The sequence below is a fragment of the Triticum dicoccoides genome, chromosome 1B, assembly GCF_002162155.2.
Source record: "Triticum dicoccoides isolate Atlit2015 ecotype Zavitan chromosome 1B, WEW_v2.0, whole genome shotgun sequence".
Taxonomy (NCBI): domain Eukaryota; kingdom Viridiplantae; phylum Streptophyta; class Magnoliopsida; order Poales; family Poaceae; genus Triticum; species Triticum dicoccoides.
Genome location: NC_041381.1, coordinates 316176264 through 316196478, shown reverse-complemented (window position 1 = coordinate 316196478; position 20215 = coordinate 316176264).

Sequence of the window (20215 nt, the reverse complement as noted above, 5' to 3'; positions counted from 1 at the left end):
TTCCGTCATACCGGTGTTATGTTCCCGGATTTTGCGTTCCTAACGCGGTCGGGTGATTTATGGGACCCCCTTGACAGTTCGCTTTGAATAAAACTTGTCCAGCAAGGCCCAACCTTGGTTTTACCATTTGCCTCACCACCACCTACCTTTCCCTTGGGAGTAATTAACCCAAGGGTCATCTTTATTTTAGCCCCCCCGGGCCAGTGCTTGTCTAAGTGTTGGTCCGAAACGAGCAACCTGCGGGGCCACCTCGGGGCAACTCGACGTCTAGTTTTACTCGTAGCTTGACTTATCCGGTGTTGCCCTGAGAACGAGATATGTGTAGCTCCTATCGGGATTGTCGGTGCATCGGGCGGCTTTGCTGGTCTTGTTTTACCATTTCGAAATGTCTTGTAAACCGGGATTCCGAGACTGATCAGGTCTTCCTGGGAGAAGGTCTATTCCTTCATTGATCGCGAGAGCTTGTCATGGGCTAAGTTGGGACACCCCTGTAGGGTTTAAACTTTCGAGAGCCGTGCCCATGGTTATGTGGCAGATGGGAATTTGTTAATGTCCGGTTGTAGATAACTTGACACCAGATCCGAATTAAAACGCATCAACCACGTGTGTAGCCGTGATGGTCTCTTCTCGGCGGAGTCCGGGAAGTGAACACGGTTTTTGTGTTATGTTTGACGTAAGTAGGTGTTCAGGATCACCTCTTGATCATTGCTAGCTTCACGACCATTCCTTTGTTTCTCTTCTCACTCTCATTTGCGTATGTTAGCCACCATATCATGCTTAGTCGCTGCTGCAACCTCACCACTTTACCCCTTCCTTTCCCATTAAGCTTTGCTAGTCTTGATACCCATGGTAATGGGATTGCTGAGTCCTCGTGGCTCACAGATTACTACAACAACAGTTGCAGGTGCAGGTTATGCGATGATCCTGAAGCGAGAGCGATGCTTGCTTGCTTTGAGTTCTTCTTCTGCTTCTTCTTCGATCAGGGGATAGGTTCCAGGTCGGCAGCCTGGGCTAGCAGGGTGGATATTGTTTGAGTTTCTGTTTATGATTCATCAGTAGTCGGATGTTGTTCTTGTATGTTGTATTGTTGTATTCATGTGACCTTGTATGTATTTGATGTATCCCCATCTATTATGTAATGTTGATGTAATGATATCCACCTTGCAAAAGCGTCTCAATATGCGGGTCTATCCTTGGTGGGACCTTCGAGTTCCTTTTGGATAGGGTCGCATATTGGGCGTGACACCTGCGTAAATAAGGTGAGATAAAACATATATATCTACTAGCCAGAGCAAACAGAAGAAACCACAAGAATACCAAGACTGGGATGACATGTAGAGAGTGAGTACTAAGTACCACATTGGATTAGACATGTCCCCAAGAGTAAAGATATGCAATGAATTTAAATGATTTCTTTCCCTTAGATGTCTTGCTCCCTCTGAATCTAACATGGGATACTGGGAGAAGATAGGGAACAGAAAATCAGAGCTGAAAAATATGAATGATGATCAGAGCTGATGCATGCTAATGCAAATAAGCACAACAGATCATATGAACATGTCTCTCCCCTCAAGAAGACATGTGGGCATCTCTCCTCTTGAACACCAAGCATCTGGGATCCTTGAGAAATACTTTCTACTTAAGTATTCTCTCTCCCTGGAGATCTCTCTCTCCTTTTGAGGGTCTCTCCCCCTAGAAGGTCTCTCTCTCCCCCTTTTGGAGATGATATCTCTCTCCCCCTTAACAAGGTGATAAACTCTTTCTTCTTTGATGTGATCTCTTTCTAAATGATAAGCTTTGATGTTCTCTCTCTCCCCCTTTGACATCAATTTTCAAGAAGGTTTTTCTGGAATCTGTCTAATGGGTTTGGTCCTTGAGACACAGCACAAAGCAATGATAAAAATGTGTTGCTTGTAGAGGACAAGATTCATTGAGTGGAGCTGGATCAAAAGAATCATGGAATATGTGGCAACCTGTTTTTCCTGTTATGAAACTGGTGGCACCGAGTGGTATGCTTCGGTTGGACCGAAAGGATTCGGTTGGGCCAAGAATAACAAATCGGTGAAACCGAGTTCATCGCAGAGAAAACACTTGTCACCTCAGCTCACCAGACTAGTAAGATCTCACAAAGATTTGCAAGGAATTTACTGAAGGATGTGCAATGAATTGGAATGCAGAAAATGCAGAGCAAACAAAAAGAAATCTAGATGAAGTTTTTTTTGAAAGGGGAAACAAATATGCATAAGACAAATGCAGAAACACAGAAAAGAACACAAGAGAACTTCATCTAGAGATGGTCGGCGATAGAGTCACCTATGTTAGAGTATATTGACTTAGGAGTCAAGTGAGATCACTTGATCATAGGTCATACTCATAGTTTATGCTCAAAATGGGGTTTCCATTTTCGTTTAAGCATTTTGATGTATTCTCATCTTGTCGAGTTGTTTTACCTCATGCCTTGGAGTAAAGCTTCTCTAAGATCGAATGACATACCTTGGTTGGTGGTGTAGTCCATGTAGTTGAACTTGTGTGGGTTGCTCAAGGTTGATGTACCTCATCAAAAATTTGGAGCATCGCTTGGAATTTTAGTCCATCTACCTACATGGGTTAGTTCTTGCAAGGAAGAGCACTTGTGTATCCAAGAATGACAATCATGAAGCTCAACATAGAATTTGTCAAAGGATATGTTTGAGTGGTTTCGTGCTTCCTTGTCTTCATCCACAATAGTGTAGAGACTTGGTGATGTGGAGATTGCTCAAGATGTGAGTAGATCACAATCTCATGGAGTTTGATTCCACCAAGTATCTACATGAGTTAGATAACATGCAAGATACAAATATATCCAAGACATAAGATTTCCATCATAAGAGAAATATCAAGGATTAGTCATCAGCTCATGTCTTGCATGTATCCAATGGAGTTTCTACTCCAAGTTCGAAGCATCAATGATGTTCAATTCTCATCTTAACCTGCAAAACACTTTCTCATCAAGAGGTTTAGTGAATATATCTACTAATTTCTTTTCGGTGTGAACATGCTTAAGATCAATGTCACCCTTAGCAACATGATCTCGAATGAAATGATGACGAACTTCAATGTGCTTAGCGCGAGAATGTTGCAACCAATTCTGATAGCACTTTCATTGTCACAGAGCAATGGAACATGTCTCACATATATCCCATAATCTTTAAGAGTTTGGGTCATCAAAAGTAATTGAGCACAACATGAACCAGCGGCAATATATTCAGCTTCGGCGGTGGATAAGGATATCGAGTTTTGTTTCTTGGAGGACCAAGACACAAGATATCTACCAAGAAATTGACAAGTACCCAAAGTGGACTTTCTATCAACCTTGTCTCCAGCATAGTCCGAGTCAGAATAGCCAACAAGATCGAAAGAGGCCCTCTTAGGATACCAAATACCAAAATTTTGTGTATGGGTTAAGTTTCTTACTATCCTTTTCACGGCCTTAAGATGACATTCTTTAGGAGCATCTTGATATCGTGCACACATGCACACACTTAGCATGATATCGGGATGTGAAGCACATAGATATAACAATGAACCAATCATAGAGCGATAAACCTTTTGATCAACCGGTTCACCATCTTTGGTCTAGTCATTATGTCCACTAGTAGGCATGGGTGTAGACATACCTTTGCATTCTTGCATATTGAACTTCTTGAATAAGTCCTTTGTATACTTCGTTTGAGAAACAAAGGTACCTTCCTTTGTTTGCTTGATTTGCAACCCAAGGAAGAATTTGAGTTCACTCATCATGGACATCTCAAACTTCTCTGACATTAGCTTCCCAAACTTTTCACTAAAATGAGGGTTAGTTGAACCAAATATGATATAATCAACATAGATTTGGCACACAAATAGTTCTCCATTAACCCTTTTAGTAAAAAGAGTAGAATCAATTTTCCCAATTTCAAAACCTTTTTCAATAAGGAACTTGGTCAAGCATGTATACCATGCTCTAGGAGCTTGTTTAAGACCATAAAGAGCTTTGTGAAGTTTGTAAACATGATTGGGTTTCTTAGGATTGACAAAGTCGGGGGGTTGCTTAACATAAACTTCCTCCTCTATTTCACCATTTAGAATAATGTCCATTTGGTACAAGGTGATATCATGATGATTAGCATAGGCAAGTAAGATGCGAATGGACTCAAGTCTAGCAACGGGGGCGTAAGTCTCACCATAGTCCATACCTTTGACTTGTGTGTAGCCTTGGGCGACGAGACGTGCTTTGTTGCGAACTACCTGTCCATCTACATCTTGCTTGTTGCCAAACACCCATTTGGTACCGATGACGTTGTGGTTGTTGTCGGGCTTCTCAACCAATGTCCAAACTTGATTCCTCTCAAAGTTATGTAGCTCTTCATGCATAGCATTTATCCAATCCGGATCTTCCAATGCTTCTTCAACCTTCATAGGTTCAATGCTAGAGATGAAAGAATAGTTTTCACAAAAGTTAGCTAAACGAGTTTTATAGAGAGTGATTCTCCCGGTTTGAATGTCATTGTAGATTTGCTCGATGGGATGATCTTTAGCAATTCTTGCTCGAACTCGTGAAAGCTTTTGCTTGGGTCTTCATTGAACATCTTGTTCATCTTCTTCTTCTTCTTCTTGGCCTTCTTCATTGTTGGCGTTGTCGTTCTCTTTTCATGGTGGAGAAGGAGGTTGTTGACGTTCATATTGATGCACTTCCTCGTTTTCTTCATCTTGGTGTGTCCCACTTGTGTATGCTTCCGTATCAACTCTTGGTTCACCTTGTCGTGAAGTAGAAGCTTCCACTTTGACAGACGAGGTACTCTCCTTCACCTCCGTTGGACGAACCTTGCCAATAGACAAGTCTTGAATTGCTTCCGAAGGATCTTTGTCACCTACATCAATTGGCAATTGCTCTACTTGCGAGCCGTTAGATTCATCAAGCTTCACATCTACCGTCTCCTCAACCTTTCGGGTGAAATTGTTGTAGACATGGTAGGTGTGAGAGTTTGAGCCATAACCTAGTAGGAAAACTTCATGAAATTTAGGAGCAAATTTAGAACGACGATGCTTATCAAGAATGTAGCACTTTGAGCCGAATACTCGAAAGTATCCAACTTGGGGTTTGTTACCGGTGAGGAGCTCGTATGCCGTCTTGCCGAGTAGCTTGTGAAGATACAAGCGATTTGTTGCATGACAAGCTGTCTCAACCGCTTACGCCCAAAAGTGCTTCGACGTCTTGTACTCATCAAGCATCGTTCTCGCCATTTCAATGAGCGTCCGGTTCTTCCTCTCAACAACTCTGTTTTGTTGAGGTGTGTACGTAGCCGAGAACTCGTGTGAAATCCCTTCTTCGTCAAGAAAGGTGTCCACATTTGCGTTCTTGAACTCCATTCCGTTGTCACTGCGAACCTTCTTGATCTTCACTTCAAATTGGTTTTGGGCCTTCCTGGCGAAGTTTTTGAAGATCTTTTGGACCTGCGATTTATCATCGAGAAAGAACACCCATGTAAATCTTGAAAAATCATCAACTATAACTAGACCAAAAGAATTTCCACCGAGACTCTTGTAGGAATTGGGACCAAAGAGATCCATGTGAAGTAGCTCGAGTGGCCTCCTTGTGGTCATGATGTTCTTCACGGGATGCCTTCCTCCAACCTGTTTACCTGCCTGACAAGTGCTGCAAAGTCTATCGTTATCAAATATGACATCGTTAATTCCAAGGATATGATTTCCTTTAATAAGCTTGTCAAGGTTTTGCATACCAACATGACCTAATCTTCTATGCCATAACCAACCTTTTGAGGATTTAGCAATGAAGCAAGTTTTAGGTTGAGCCTTTTTAGTGAAATCAACAATTTATAGATCACCTCTACGCACACCGGTAAAGACCATTTTATGATTATCTCGACGAAACACTTGGCAATCAACTTCAGTAAATAAGACATTGAAACCGAAATCAACAAGTCTAGATACTGAAATTAAGTTGTATCCAAGAGATTCAACGAGCATGACATTTTGTATGGAGCTATCATGTGATATGGCCACCTTACCAAGGCCAACCACCTTACCCTTTGAGTTGTCACCGAAAGTGACATACTTTCGAGGACTATCATTATCAGCAAGCTCACGAAACATGTCTTTATCTCCTGTCATGTGATCGGTACATCCACTATCAAGAACCCATTCCTTTCCTCCTGACATATATCCCCGAAGATTTTCCATAAGACCAAAGTGTCTCATTGCATCATCAAGATCAAAGTCACTATCATCATCCTCATCATAGTATCCATGTTCAACATTGTCATGTGGTGGATCAAGTCCTAGAGAGGGTGATTCATTAGAATGAGTTTGACAATGATCTTGCTTATGAAATTTTATAGCTTCAGAAATAATATCACTAATAATACCAACATTTCCTTTGGCACGCATGAGGTTTGTAAGCTCAAATAGACGATCACCAAACATAGGATAACTAGTATTCATCTTACTCAAAGCAATAGACTTATGAAGAATTTCATCAAGATTTTTCAAGGAATAATATGGAAATCGTTCCGCAAGAAATTTCCATATGGTGTAGGCACACTTGAAAGTAGGCAAGCATCCAATCAAGTTTCTAGGCAATCCTCTAATGATAAGTTTGGCAGTTCTAAGATTCCTAATCATGTCAATTGACTCGTCATGGGTAGGATGCATAGGATCAACATAAGGTGCACAAGGGCTAGCAATGTACTTGTTCAAATGATATTGATTGAAAATAACAAGCATCTCATTTTTCCATTCATGAAAATACTCTCCATCAAGAATAGGCACTCTATGTCTAAGACTCCCAATAGTAGACTCATCCATCTTCCTCCAATGGTGATTAAACCAAAGCAATGGAGACCAAAGCTCTGATACCACTTGTAGGACGTTGAGAAGATGTGTCTAGAGGGGGGTGATTAGACACTTAGTACCAAAGTTGCAATTTTTAAGATTCTTTGAGTTTAAGTGGAGTTTAGGCACAATTTCAACATTCACAATACATATCGAGTAAGCATGAAAAGAGTATATGTGCGGCGGAAAGTAAAGCATGCAATTTGCAAGAATGTAAAGGGAAGGGTTTGGAGGATTCAAACGCAATTGGAGACACAGATGTTCTTGGTGTGGTTCTGATAGGTGGTGCTATCGTACATCCACGTTGATGGAGACTTCAACCCACGAATGGTAACGGTTGCGTGAGTCCACGGAGGGCTCCACCCACGAAGGGTCCAAGAAGAAGCAACCTTGTCTATCCCACCATGGCCGTCGCCCACGAAGGACTTGCCTCACTAGCGGTAGATCTTCACGAAGTAGGCGATCTCCTTGCCCTTACAAACTCCTTGGTTCAACTCCACAATCTTGTCGGAGGCTCCCAAGTGACACCTAGCCAATCTAGGAGACACCACTCTCCAAGAAGTAACAAATGGTGCATTGATGATGAACTCCTTGCTCTTGTGCTTCAAATGATAGTCTCCCCAACACTCAACTCTCTCTCTCTCATAGGTTTTGGATCTGGTGGAAAGAAGATTTGAGTGGAAAGCAACTTGGGGAAGGCTAGAGATCAAGATTCATATGGTAGGAATGGAATATCTTGGCCTCAACACATGAGTAGGTAGTTCTCTCTCAGAAAATGTATGTTGGAAGTGTAGGTTCAGTCCGATGGCTCTCTCCACGAATGAAGAGGAGGTGGAGGGGTATATATAGCCTCCACAGAAAATCTAACCATTACACACAATCTACCAAACTTGGTGGGACTGAATCGTTAAACTCGGTCAGACCGATTTAGCAAATAATGTGACAGTTAGGTTTTTCGGTGGGACCGAAATGCAACTCGGTGAGACCGATTCGGTTAGGGTTAGGGCATAACGTAATCTCGGTAAGACCGATTACACAAACTCGGTGAGACCGATTTTGGTAATAAGCTTTCCAGAGAGTTGGTCAGGCAAACTCGGTTTGACCGATTACACAAACTCGGTGGGACCGATTTTGGTAATGAGTCAACAGAAAGTTTGCATTGTAATCTCGGTAGTACCGATTGCTCAAACTCGGTGAGACCGATTTTGATAATGGACATACACAGAGAGATTACAATCCCATCTCGGTGAGATCGAGATCCCTATCAGTAAGACCGATTTGCTTAGGGTTTCTGGAAGTGGCTATGACTTTTGGAATCGGTGGCGCCGGATAGGAAGAATCGGTGTGACCGATTTTGGCTTTGGGTTTAGGTCATTTGTGGGAGTGGGAAAGTAGCTGAGGGTTTTGGAGCATATCACTAAGCACATGAAGCAAGAGGCTCATTAAGCAACACCTCATCCCTTCTTGATAGTATTGGCTTTTCCTATAGACTCAATGTGGTCTTGAACCATTAAAATGTAAAATGAAGAGTCTTGAGCTTGAAGCTTGAGCCAATCCTTTGTCCTTAGCATAATGAAGGAGTTCCCACATCCTTTAGTCCATGCCACTACATTGTTGAACTTACCTGAAACATACTAGATAAAAGTGTTAGTCCAACAAGAGATATGTTGACATTAATTACCAAAACCACCTAGGGAGCACTTGTGCTTTCACCTTGTACTTGTCTCCAGCAAGCAACTGCTCAACGATGTTGATATAGTCCTCCAACACGGCCGGGTCGATGGTGTACACCACCGAGAGATCCATCTCCGTCGCATGGGTCTCCACTTTATGCTCGCCGAACTCCATTGGAGCGCCGCTAGACATCCCCTCTCTATGTGTCATCGTGGGTGTGCTTGTTGTGTTGTGGGGCGCGATCGAAAGGTTGAAGAGACTAAGGTTACGATGGCTGCCAGAATTAAAGGGGAGGCCGGACGGCGCGTCCTGATGGAAGTTCTAATTTGTAGCGCGTAACTCCATCGTGCCACACATAACTGCATCGCGTGGCAACGTGTGCGGCACAACTGCATGCATATGGGGGCCCCGACGTGATCGTGCATAGGCCCAACCACTGGCAGAGCGCGCACGGAGGGATGCGAGCAGAGCGCTCCGTGGTCGCCTCAACGGCGTTCAATCATATATATGCATATAGCAGTTGAACATGCAAGGAAAAGTTGTCCACAACCCCAGCACGCCAACAGATGCGAGCAGAGCGCGCCGCGGTGCCTAACGGCGAGCACAACGTGTTGCGGTGCCTAACGGTGAACAGAGCTTGCCGAGGGACGCGAGTAGAGGCTGGCGCCGTGTGTGTTGTGGGCAAACGCTTGCTGGTATATGACCTCAAATTTAACCAACAAAATGATAATGCATGTTACAAAAGTTATATAACTGGAAACTTTGTTCAAATACGAATCCAATGATATAGTCTTTGGCGACATGCATTCGTATTTTATTAATTAAATCCTACTTATAAACTAGGACGGGTGTATAGTAGTTAATTAAATCGCAAACTTTTTTTATTAAACGTATGTGTACGTGTCCTTTCGTCATTCTCTCGCACGTCTTGTCACCCCGCTGCCGCAGACAGATCGAGCGCAAGCTTGAGCAGCGCGCTGGGGCATTCTTTTGGCCAAATGGTGCTGAGCCCGTTCCCACGCAACCGCGCAGGTTCCCGCGCAAGCTTCCCACCCGACTCGGTGAAATCCCCCAAAATCCCAATGTTTATCAGCCTAATATATAAACCCTCACGGCCGGCGAGTCCTGCATCGCATTTTCCCCTCCATCCCTGTAGCTTATCTTGTCTGCTTCTCCCAAAAGTGGCAATGGCACCGGACCGTCGTCGTCGCTCAGCCACTCCGCCATCATCAGAGCACAGCTCCAGCTGGGAGGCTACACCGCGGCGGCGGCGCAGTCCCCGGAGTAGTGTAGTGCACGCGGCGTCCCAGTTAGATGTGCACAAACATGCACCACACGCTCGGCCGCCGGTGCTTGTCGGCAGCTATTGTCGGCCACCGTTGCCACCACAGCTCCGTCGAAATCCAGGGCCATCACCCGCTCTGCCGCCGTGGCCATCACCCCACTGCCAGCCACCATGGCCATCACCTGCTCCGCCACCGCGGCCCGAAGGCGGGAGGTCGTGGTCGTGGCCGCCACCCCATCATCGTCCGCCGTGGCCGCTAGCCCACCGTTGACTGCCGGGATCATCACCCGCTCCGCCACTGCCGCCCGCAGGAGGTAGGCGGAGGTGGAGGCCCGGATGTGCGGCAGTGACCTTGCGCGCTACATCAAGTTCCCGCGGGAGGAGGAGGAGCGCCTCGTCAAGCACACAAAGAGCCTTACCGCCGTCGTGGCCGCGGCACACGCTGATGCAGAGGTGAGGGAATCAGGAGATCTACGAGGGGAACCACCGTTTCAAGAGGGGTCGTCTAGATCGGCAGAGGGCGTTCAAGTGAGCATCGTTGAAGGTGCAACAGCAGCAGGCACCATATTGCAATTGTCCGGCTTGTCGGTAGCCTCCTCCTCCTCTTTCTCTTAGTGAGCACACTCGGCGGAGGAGAGGCTACCGGAAGTAGTACAAAGCCCCTCCGTAGTTGTATTTAGGGGATATTTTGTTCAGTTCATCTGACTATAGATGTGGTGGAACTGTACAACATACTTAAAATTAGCTAGTATATATAGTTGAACTAGCTATTTCAGTACGTGGTTGGCAACAATTGGGGAAAAGTTTGGTCGGTTCAACTTTAAAGTTGAACTGTTTGTATAAATTAAGCATGACTGCTTAATCTATGAATGAAATCTATGCTTAATTACTGAATTTTTGTTGCAAAAATTAGATAGTGCCAGTGATTTTTAGCTGCATACTTTGACAAATCACAGTGTTACAAGGATTGACAAATGGCAATGTTACTAGATCAACAAATGTCAATCTTTCCAGTTTGACAAATGGCAGTATACCCAATATGACAGATGCAAATCTACCAAATTGTTTGTACGTGGTTGCACACGGGTCATCCGGAAAAACCTTAGCATTGAAGGGAGGTCGAAATCCTGTTTGCCAAATTTTCTCTTGGCTTAGCGTCGAAGTCTCGTTTTGCATACCTTATCAATCTGAACCGTTTGTGTTGAAGAGATGCACAAATCCTGCGCAGCGAATTTTCCCTTGGCTTACTGCGGAAGACCATAGCTGTCACTTTGCATACAGGTGTTCGATCTAAAATGTTTCTGATGAAGAGCTGCACAAATCCTGCTTAGCACATTTTCCCTTGGCTTACTGGGGAAGCTGTCAGTGTACAAACGGGTGTTCTACCTAAAACGTTTGCGATGTTAGAGTGGCAGCTAGTTGTTTCAAAATGCCTTTATTGACTGTTATTCGAGTGCGCCTTCTCTCAAAATGGACACGAAAATTACCACAGCATGTCGGGTGCCATTCCATGAGAGCATGCCAAGTTTCATGAATTTCAGACGAGTTTTGGATTTACTACAATTTAAAAACAAAGTATCTCAACGTTTTGCCGACAGTCAATAGTGCTGGTGTTTGAAATTCATTGCCATTTCTTGCATGGGACCTAAGCATGCACCCAAGGACACATATTTGTTTTTTCAACCAATTTATATGCACTGGAGCTTGGGCATGTAGTTCAAATTTGAATTATGCACATAAAATGCCTAGAAAACATAGTTAATATATAAAAATGTCCGAAGGAACCTCGAAAAATTCCAAAATTGAACACAACACTCCTATTGTTCTATGTTGACACTAGAAATTATTTGAAAGCAATAACAGGCAACGGGTATCATTTCGTCCCCAAAGGTGGCACGTTCCCTACCGAACCATCAAGCTTGTTGTGAGAAGCTCTGGTTTGTGAGAAGCTTATACCCAAACCTGCCCCAAATGGGACAAAAAATTTACCATGGCATATCGGGTGCCATTCCATGATAGCATGCCAGGTTTCATGAATTTCAGACAAGTTTTGGATTTACTAGAATTTAAAAACTAGGTATCTCAATGTTTGTGGCCGAGTGACGGTGGCAGGGTGTTTGACATTCATTCCAATTTCTTGCATGGGACCTAAGCAAGCAACCAAGGACACATATTTGAATTTCCAACCAATTTATATGCATTAGAGCATGTGCATGCAGTTCAAATTTGAATTATGCACATAAATGCATTGAAAACTCAATGGATGCATAAGAAATGTTCTAACGAACCCCAAAAATTCCAAAATTTAACACAACTCTCATGTTGTTCTATCTTAGCACTAGAGAAAAAAATTAAATCAAGAAGAGGCAGCAGCTATTGTTTCGTCCAAAAAGGTGAAACATTCCCTACCGAAACCATCAGGCTTGTTGTGAGAAGCTCTGGTTTGTGAGAAGCTTATACCCAAACCTGCCCCAAATGAGAAAAAAATTACAACGGCATGTTGATGCCGCTCCATGATAACATGCCATGTTTCATGAATTAAAGCCAACTTTTGGATTTACTAGAATTTAAAAATAAGGTATCTCAATGTTTGTGGCCGAGTGACGGTGGCAGGGTGTTTGACATTCATTCCCATTTCTTGCATGGGACCTAAGCATGCAACCAAGGAAACATATTTGAATTTTCAACCAATTTATATGCATTAGAGCATGTGCATGTAGTTCAAATTTGAATTATGCATTGAAAGGTCAATTAATGCATAAAAATTTCCAAATGAACCCCGAAAAATTCCAAAATTCAACACAACACTCTTGTTGTTCTATGTTGACACTAGAGCAAAAATTGAAATCGAGAAGAGGCAACGGATATCATTTCATCCAGAAAGGTGAAACGTTCCCTACCGTAACCATGAGGCTTGTTGCGAGAAGCTCTGGTTTGAGAGAAGCTTATACCGCAACCTACCCCTCATGGGACAATATTTTTACCACTACATGTTGCTGCCGTTCCATGATAGCATGTCAAGTTTCATGAATTTTAGACGAGTTTTCAATTTACCATGTATCTCAATGTTAGCGGCCGAGTGACGGTGGCAAAGGTGTTTGACATTCATTCCCATTTCTTGCACGGGATTTGCAACCAAGGACACACATTTGATTTTTCAACCCGTTTATATGCACTGGAGCATGTGCATGTAGTTTGAAATTGCATTATGCACATGAATGCATAGAAAACTTAGTTAATGTACAAAAATGTCCATGCGAACCCCAAAATATCCCAAAAAATTGCAAACACTCATGTTGTTCTATGTTAACACGAGAAATTTTTTGGAAGTAAGAAGATGAAACAAATATCGTTTCGTCCCCCAAGGTGGCACGTTCCCTACCGAAACCATCATGCTTGTTGTGAGAGAAACTCTGGTTTGCGAGAAGCTCATACCGTAACCTGGCCCAAATGGGACAATATTTTTTTACCCCAGCATCTTGATGTCGTTCCATGATAGCATGCCAAGGTTCATGAATTTCAAATGATTTTTGTATTTACTAGAATTACAAAAGCAAGCACCTCAACGTTTGCCGGAGAGCCATGGTGCTGTGGTGTTTGAAATGCATCCCCATTTCTTGAATGGGACGTAAGCATCAACCCATGGACACATATATCATTTTACAACCCATTTTGGTGCACCGGAGCATGTGCATGTGGTTTAATTTTGAATTGTGCACCTGAAATGCCTAGAAAACCAAGTTACCATATAAAAATGTCCAAACGAACCCTGAATAATTCCAAAAAATTTGACGACACATCTATAGTTGCATGTTCACTACAGATAGAAGTTCTAGCAATTCAAACACCATCCTTTGCAGCTATGAACCCATTATGTAATTCAAATCAAGATGCAAAATCAAGTAGATCCCACACAGTTTATTGTCACCAACCGTGTGAGATGCAGTACAAAATATCATGGAGCACCATCGGTGTATAGTATGCCTAGGGCTTACGCGAGAAGGTTCATCGACTACAGGCCATAGCCGGCATGTCAAGCACACTAGGTCGCTCCCCAAATATCATTTCACTGTTCAATCGCCACCTATGAAAGATGGGGACGTGGATAGTCCAAGCTATCTGAATTGTCTGTGATGTTCACATATCATACATAGTTCTGAATAAGGGACCGTGTCTGATGACACTTTGCTCGCCAGTTTTTTCGATGAAGTGATTCCAAATTTTCGGCTTCCATGGAAATATCTACCTCCCCGCCCCCTCCCCCTTACCAAAAGCCACATTTCCCCTTTTTCCGCCTTCCTTTCCAAGTTGAAACCTTCAGTCCTTCCTTGCAGCGCCGCCCCCCCCCCTCGCCGGCGACCCTCCTTCATGCTGCTCGGCCTTGCCTATCCAGGTAGGTTATCCACACCCAACCCCCATCCTCCTCCTCCTCCTCCTTCCACATCCCACATGCCCTGACCGCCGGCGCGAGCGCGACACCTTCCAGGGTCTCAAGGAGCATTTGGCAGGAGAGAAGCAAATCGCGGCCGCACATGCGAATGAGGTTGCGATGGCTGCCATTCGTGCCGACACCGAGATCTTGGAGGAGCACCTTGCCATTTGCTAGCTACGACGGTTAAGCATGCTTGGTTTACCCGTTGCGTGTGCCGCTCCTGCCTTTCCTTAACAAATTCTATTGAATTATGCTATCTACTTTTACCATGCGATATGTTACTCTAGTGTATATGTTCTATATGTCATGCAATATCGTGCTCACTTATTAACTATTTGGTTAATCAGTTGTCGTGTTCAGTTAACTGTTTGGTTCAATTCTGCAAATGTGATGTTCAATTCTTCAGGGTGCAATTTTGTATTGTCTTCCATGTGAGAAATAAATCGAATTTTTCTTCACAAAATACATGAGAAACAAATCCAATTGCTATATTTCCAAGTTGTCAAGCATGCTTGGTTTGGATAACTGTTTGATCTTCTAATATGTTATACATTGTACAATGTGGTGCTCAGTTAACGTTTGGTTCATTTGTTGTGGTGTTTAGTTAACTGTTTGTTCCATTCTGCAATGCATTGTTCAATTGTTGTGGGTGCATTCTGTTGTTGTATACCATGTGAGAAATAAATTGAATTTGGCTATACTAAATACATGAGAAACAAATACAATTGCTATATTTCCAAGTTGTTAAGCATGCTTGGTTTGGTTAACTGCCTGATCTTCTATTAGGAGTATGTTATATTGCTCAATGTGGTGCTCAGTTAATGTTTGGTTCATTTGTTGTGGTGTTTAGTTAATTGCTTGGTTCAATTCTGCAATGCAATGTCCAATTGTCGTGGGCAGAATTTTGTATTGTTGTGCATGTGAGGAATAATCAAATTTGGCTGCAATTAATACATGGGAAACATATACAATTGCTATATTTCCTTGTTCTTAATGATGCTTGGTTTGGATAAATGGGTTTTCCATGTGACTGGAATTAATCTGATGAATCTGCAATGTGTTTTTTTTTCATCAACATATTTTACTAATAGCATGCGGACCCTCACTTAAGCTTATCACTAACTAACTTCTATGTATTGCAGGGAAGCAATGGGAAGCACTGAGGTTTAAAATTGAGGTTTGCACATGCATGGTCATTTGTCTAATAGCACATTATTGTGCAATTGCAGGAACCATTCTAATACTTAGGTTTTAAACTATTTGGTCTTGCACATGTAGGTCCTGCTGTCAGAGGTTTTGACCCACTGTTCGACCCTTTTTGCATATGGGGAAATGAGTTGTCCATGAATATCAATCAAGTCAAGAAACTCGGAAAGATTGTTAGGATAAAGAAATTAGCGACAAAAAACAACAAGATCTTTGTCTGCACAATGAAGAAGACATCAGTTCACTACAAGATGGTACTAACATTATACCTTGTCTTTTTTTTCCTTTACCCCATTTCCATTATAGAGAAGATATTTATGCACATCCTTGTTTTCAGGCCTTTCCAAAACAGTTCAGTCATGATTACCTCTCAAACCACCTGTATGGATAGGATGCGAGGAAGGTATTCATACAACACCCACGGTTCAATATTGAAGTGTTCCCGAAGAGGATGAAGGATGGACAGTCAATCATCCACATGCACTGGCCTAAAGTTGCAAAGACCTTCAACAGTCTATGATGCTAATTTTGAAAGGTTCCTGAAGAGTATGAAGGATGGATGGTCAATCATCCACAGGCACTGGCCTAAAGTGGCAAAGACCTTCAACAGTCTATGATGCAAAGACCTTCAACAGCCTAAAGTTGCAAAGACCTCAATATTCGCCTTCCGCTTCAACAGTTTTCCTGATGAGATGCATCTGTCTATGTACCGTCTATGATGCTAATTTCGAAAGGTTCTAGATGTTGCATGTGAAACTTGGTGGTGGTGCAGTTGTGTAATGGGGTAGCTGAGTGCTGAAACTATATCATGTTGTACTCTGATGTATTTAAATTATGAAATCCTGCTTCCTTAACATGGGAATGAAATATATTATGTGTTTAATATGAATGTCAATTAGATTAATAAATGGATTATTAATAATAGGGCAATTAGCCTGCTAATGGCGAATTAGCCTGCCAATTGGTTTTTGCTACTGCAAACGGTTATTGAGAAAATACCGTGGGCGATGACCTAAGGCAACACACACAGTTTCTAGGAATAAACCATGTTGGATCGATGAACAATCACACACGACATTCTCTTCAAAACTGTTTGAGTTAGGCCACCTTGAGCAAATGTTTACCGCGTAAAAACAGTGTGTGATGGACAACCTTTGGCACATAGTTTCTTTTACGCACTGTGTGTGATGCATTCAATTACAGAAATGATAATTTTTTTAATATTGTGTGCGATGGGAACGCCATCACAAACGATTTAATGGGGAAAATTGTCTATGATGTACCTACGAACGGAAACATTTTCCTTGCAGCGACTATGTGGGATGTATATACAAACAGAAACGTTTCGCGAGGACTGACTGTGTGGGATGTTCTTACGACCGGAAATGATATCGCCTGTATAATTGTACTTTTTTAGCACTACTGTACGTATAACCATATTTGCTCGCTCGACGCTCGCACACAACCTCATTTTGCCGAGCGTGTGTGTCAGGAGGGCATATCCCCGATAGTTTCTTGGTCGTGTGGGAAGGACCCCCTAATCGCCCACACTCACTAGGCGACGGTTCCAAATGTCGTTGCGGAAAGGTGTTTAAAACCGTTTGTAGCACCGACGCGTATCAGTGAGCTAGCCTAGCAATTCCTGATCCTGCCTGCGATCTAACCCTCCGTTTATATAGACACCGGAGGGGCTTAGGGTTGTACAAAGTCGGTTTTACATAAAGGAATAATATATCCGGACACCTATACTTGCCATCCACGCACGTGAGTGTCCCCACCGGACATGAGAGATAATTCTTCTGTCTTGTATCTAGACGGCCCATTAGTCTGGTCCACATCAATAGACCGGACGCCCGAGGACCCCCAGATCTAGGACCCCCACAGTAGCCCCTGAACCAGTCTTCAATGATGATATATTCGGTGTTTAGATTGTCCTCAGCATTGCAAGGTGAGTTCCTTAAAGAATACTCATCGGCTTTCCTCCGTAAAAGAAATGTATCCGCCTTTTCACAATAAACACAACCCTTAGCCGCAAAGGCAGGATATATAAAAAATTAGAACAGTGTCTTTTACTAACAACTTTTTCGACGAAGCGTCAGACTTGACCTTTCGGCATTTCGAAACCATTTTCACACCCCGCGTTCCGTGTTTCGAGGCCACACCTCATTGGCACGTCCCATCAAAATAGAGATCATGCCCACTTAATACGAGATTGCATATCAATGATATTTGGGTAATCCAACCATTTGCGGCGCACGCCTTCATCAGCAATAGGCGAGATTCAAGGCACGAGTGGGAGGAGGTTGGTATTTATACTACCTATAAGAGGGTAAGGGACCTTCACTTTCCTCCCCACACCTTCGCATCTCCTCGGTCTTCCAATCTCCCAAGCTCTCCACACCCGCAAAGTCTTTGTCTTTCTCACCAAAACCACCACCTACTCCGACGATGGCCAGAGCTGGCTCCAAAGGCAAGTGGGAGGCCTCCTCTGTGACGGAGGAGAACATAACAGATCTCTAGAGTGAGGGGTACCTCGCCGCTGATATCAAGCACCGGCTTCCCTCTGAAGGTCAAGTCCTTCCCACTCCGGAGCCTGGCGAACGGGTCGTATTCCTTCCCCATTTCCTTAGAGGGTTAGGTTTTCCCCTCCACCCATTCGTCCGTAGACTTATGTACTACTACGGGCCGGACATATGTACTACTACGGGCTAGATTTCCACGATCTAGCCCCGAAGTCATTTCTCCACATATCGGCGTTCATAGTCGTGTGTGAGGCTCTCCTCCGCGTACGCCCACACATCGGCTTATGGATCAAGGTCTTCAACGTGAAGCCGAAGGTGGTTGAGGGGAAACACGCAGACTGCGGCGGAGCTAGGATTAGCAAGCTGCGGAACACCACTTGGCCAAAGGGGGCCTTCATGGAGACCCTGAAGACCTAGCAACAGGAGTGGTTTTACATCACTGAGCCGCGCCGCCCTAACTGGGCGGCCATTTCGGAGTTCAGATCTGTACCCCCCATCAGGCTTACCTCCTGGAATGAGAAGGGCCTCGACTGGGGGTCCCAGACGGAGGTGCTGGCGCTGTAGATGCGCATCACCAATGTGCTGGGAAAGAACATTGGTCTAACCAACGTGGTTCAAATCATGCTTTTTTGCCGCATTTTCCACTGCCAGCACTGGGATTCCCCCATGTGGGAATTCAAGCCGGAGGAACCGTGGACGCTACAACACTTCTTCGGCGCTACACACAAGGCAATGTGGAAGCTGCTTTTCAAGGTGCAGAAGAGCAGCTGGCCCATGAAGACCGAAGACATCAGCATCGACGTCGCGTATCCGCCCTCTTAGTAAGTATTTGATATCTCCAAAGACATATCTAGTTACATGTATATATATGTGTATATATATATATTCGGTCTATGCTGAACTAAACAACCCATCTTTCATTGCAAGTTGGACCAAGAAGTCGGAGTGGATCAAGTGTCCGGCTCCACCGCCCGAAAACCCAGTCACTCCTCAGCTGGAGAAGATGGAGGTTCCGGTGCCTTATCAGCCACCGGAGAAGAAGGCCAAGAAAAAGAGCAAGGGACCCAACAACTGGCCCCGCCGCAATGGCCCTCCGACAGCTATGTCCGGAGAGGCCGAGCCCGTCTCCTCCCATGAGGAAGACAAGGACGAAGAAGAGGAAGAGGAGAATGATGAGGAGGTGGAGAGCGACTCCCCCTGAAGACGAGGAGAGGGAAAAGGATGTCCCCCGAGGACCTGGAGGGGGCGACGCCGAAGAAAGGGCGAGTGATCCTCTCGGACAGTTCGGACACGGAGTCCGAACATAGTCCGGGGTGAGTCCAAATGGAGAAGCCCCTGGCCGAGTCATAAGTATTAGAAACTCACTGGTTTGATTATCTTTTTAATCTAACTTTGTCATGCTCAACCTCCTTTATATTATAAGCCCTCCATGCGAGATCCCAATCCCCTCTTCTTCGATGGGGAACTCTTTAGCCCCTGGGGAGGCGGAGAGTAACAGCCCATCTCGCGCCCTCTCTCTCCTCACCATGGAGACACCGAGGTGCCATCCCAAAGTCCATCTCCTAGCCGGGGAGGGGCGGGCGAGACAGACCGGAAGGCGCCCGAGGACAACACCTCGGGCGTTGTAGAGTGGGGCACGACAATTCCCACAACCATCAAGGGTAGAGGACCTCAGCAGTTCGAGCCCTCGCCGAACACTGTCCCGGAGACCAGTACGGCACCGGGTTCAGATCAACATCCCCCTTCGAAGGAGGGCGGAGGAGCAAGAACTCCGTCGGTATCTCTGTCAATCCGGAGGCCACTGACAGTATGCGGGAGGCACCGTAACGTGCCTCCATTACAGAGGAACACCGCACCCATATGGTTGCGGCTATGGAGAAGGTTCAGTCCGCGAAAAGCGGACTGACCGAAGCCTTCAACAGCCTACTGGCAGGCTTCGAGGTAAGCGGCTTAATATTCTTCATGAGTATTCTATATATATGTGTGTGTGCAGCAACGCCCATGTGTAGACAGTAGCCCTTGAGACTCTGTCCGGATTAGAACAATCCAAACAGAGGATCATTAACAAGTATATCATGCACTATTTTTTATATTTGACAGGCTTCGAAGCTGGCGGCTACTTCCCAGGTCGCGGAAATTGCCGAGCTCAATCGGAAGCTCCGGCTATCCGATGAGGAACTCGACCGTAAAAAAAAGATGAGGAACTCGACCGTACCAACAAGCGGT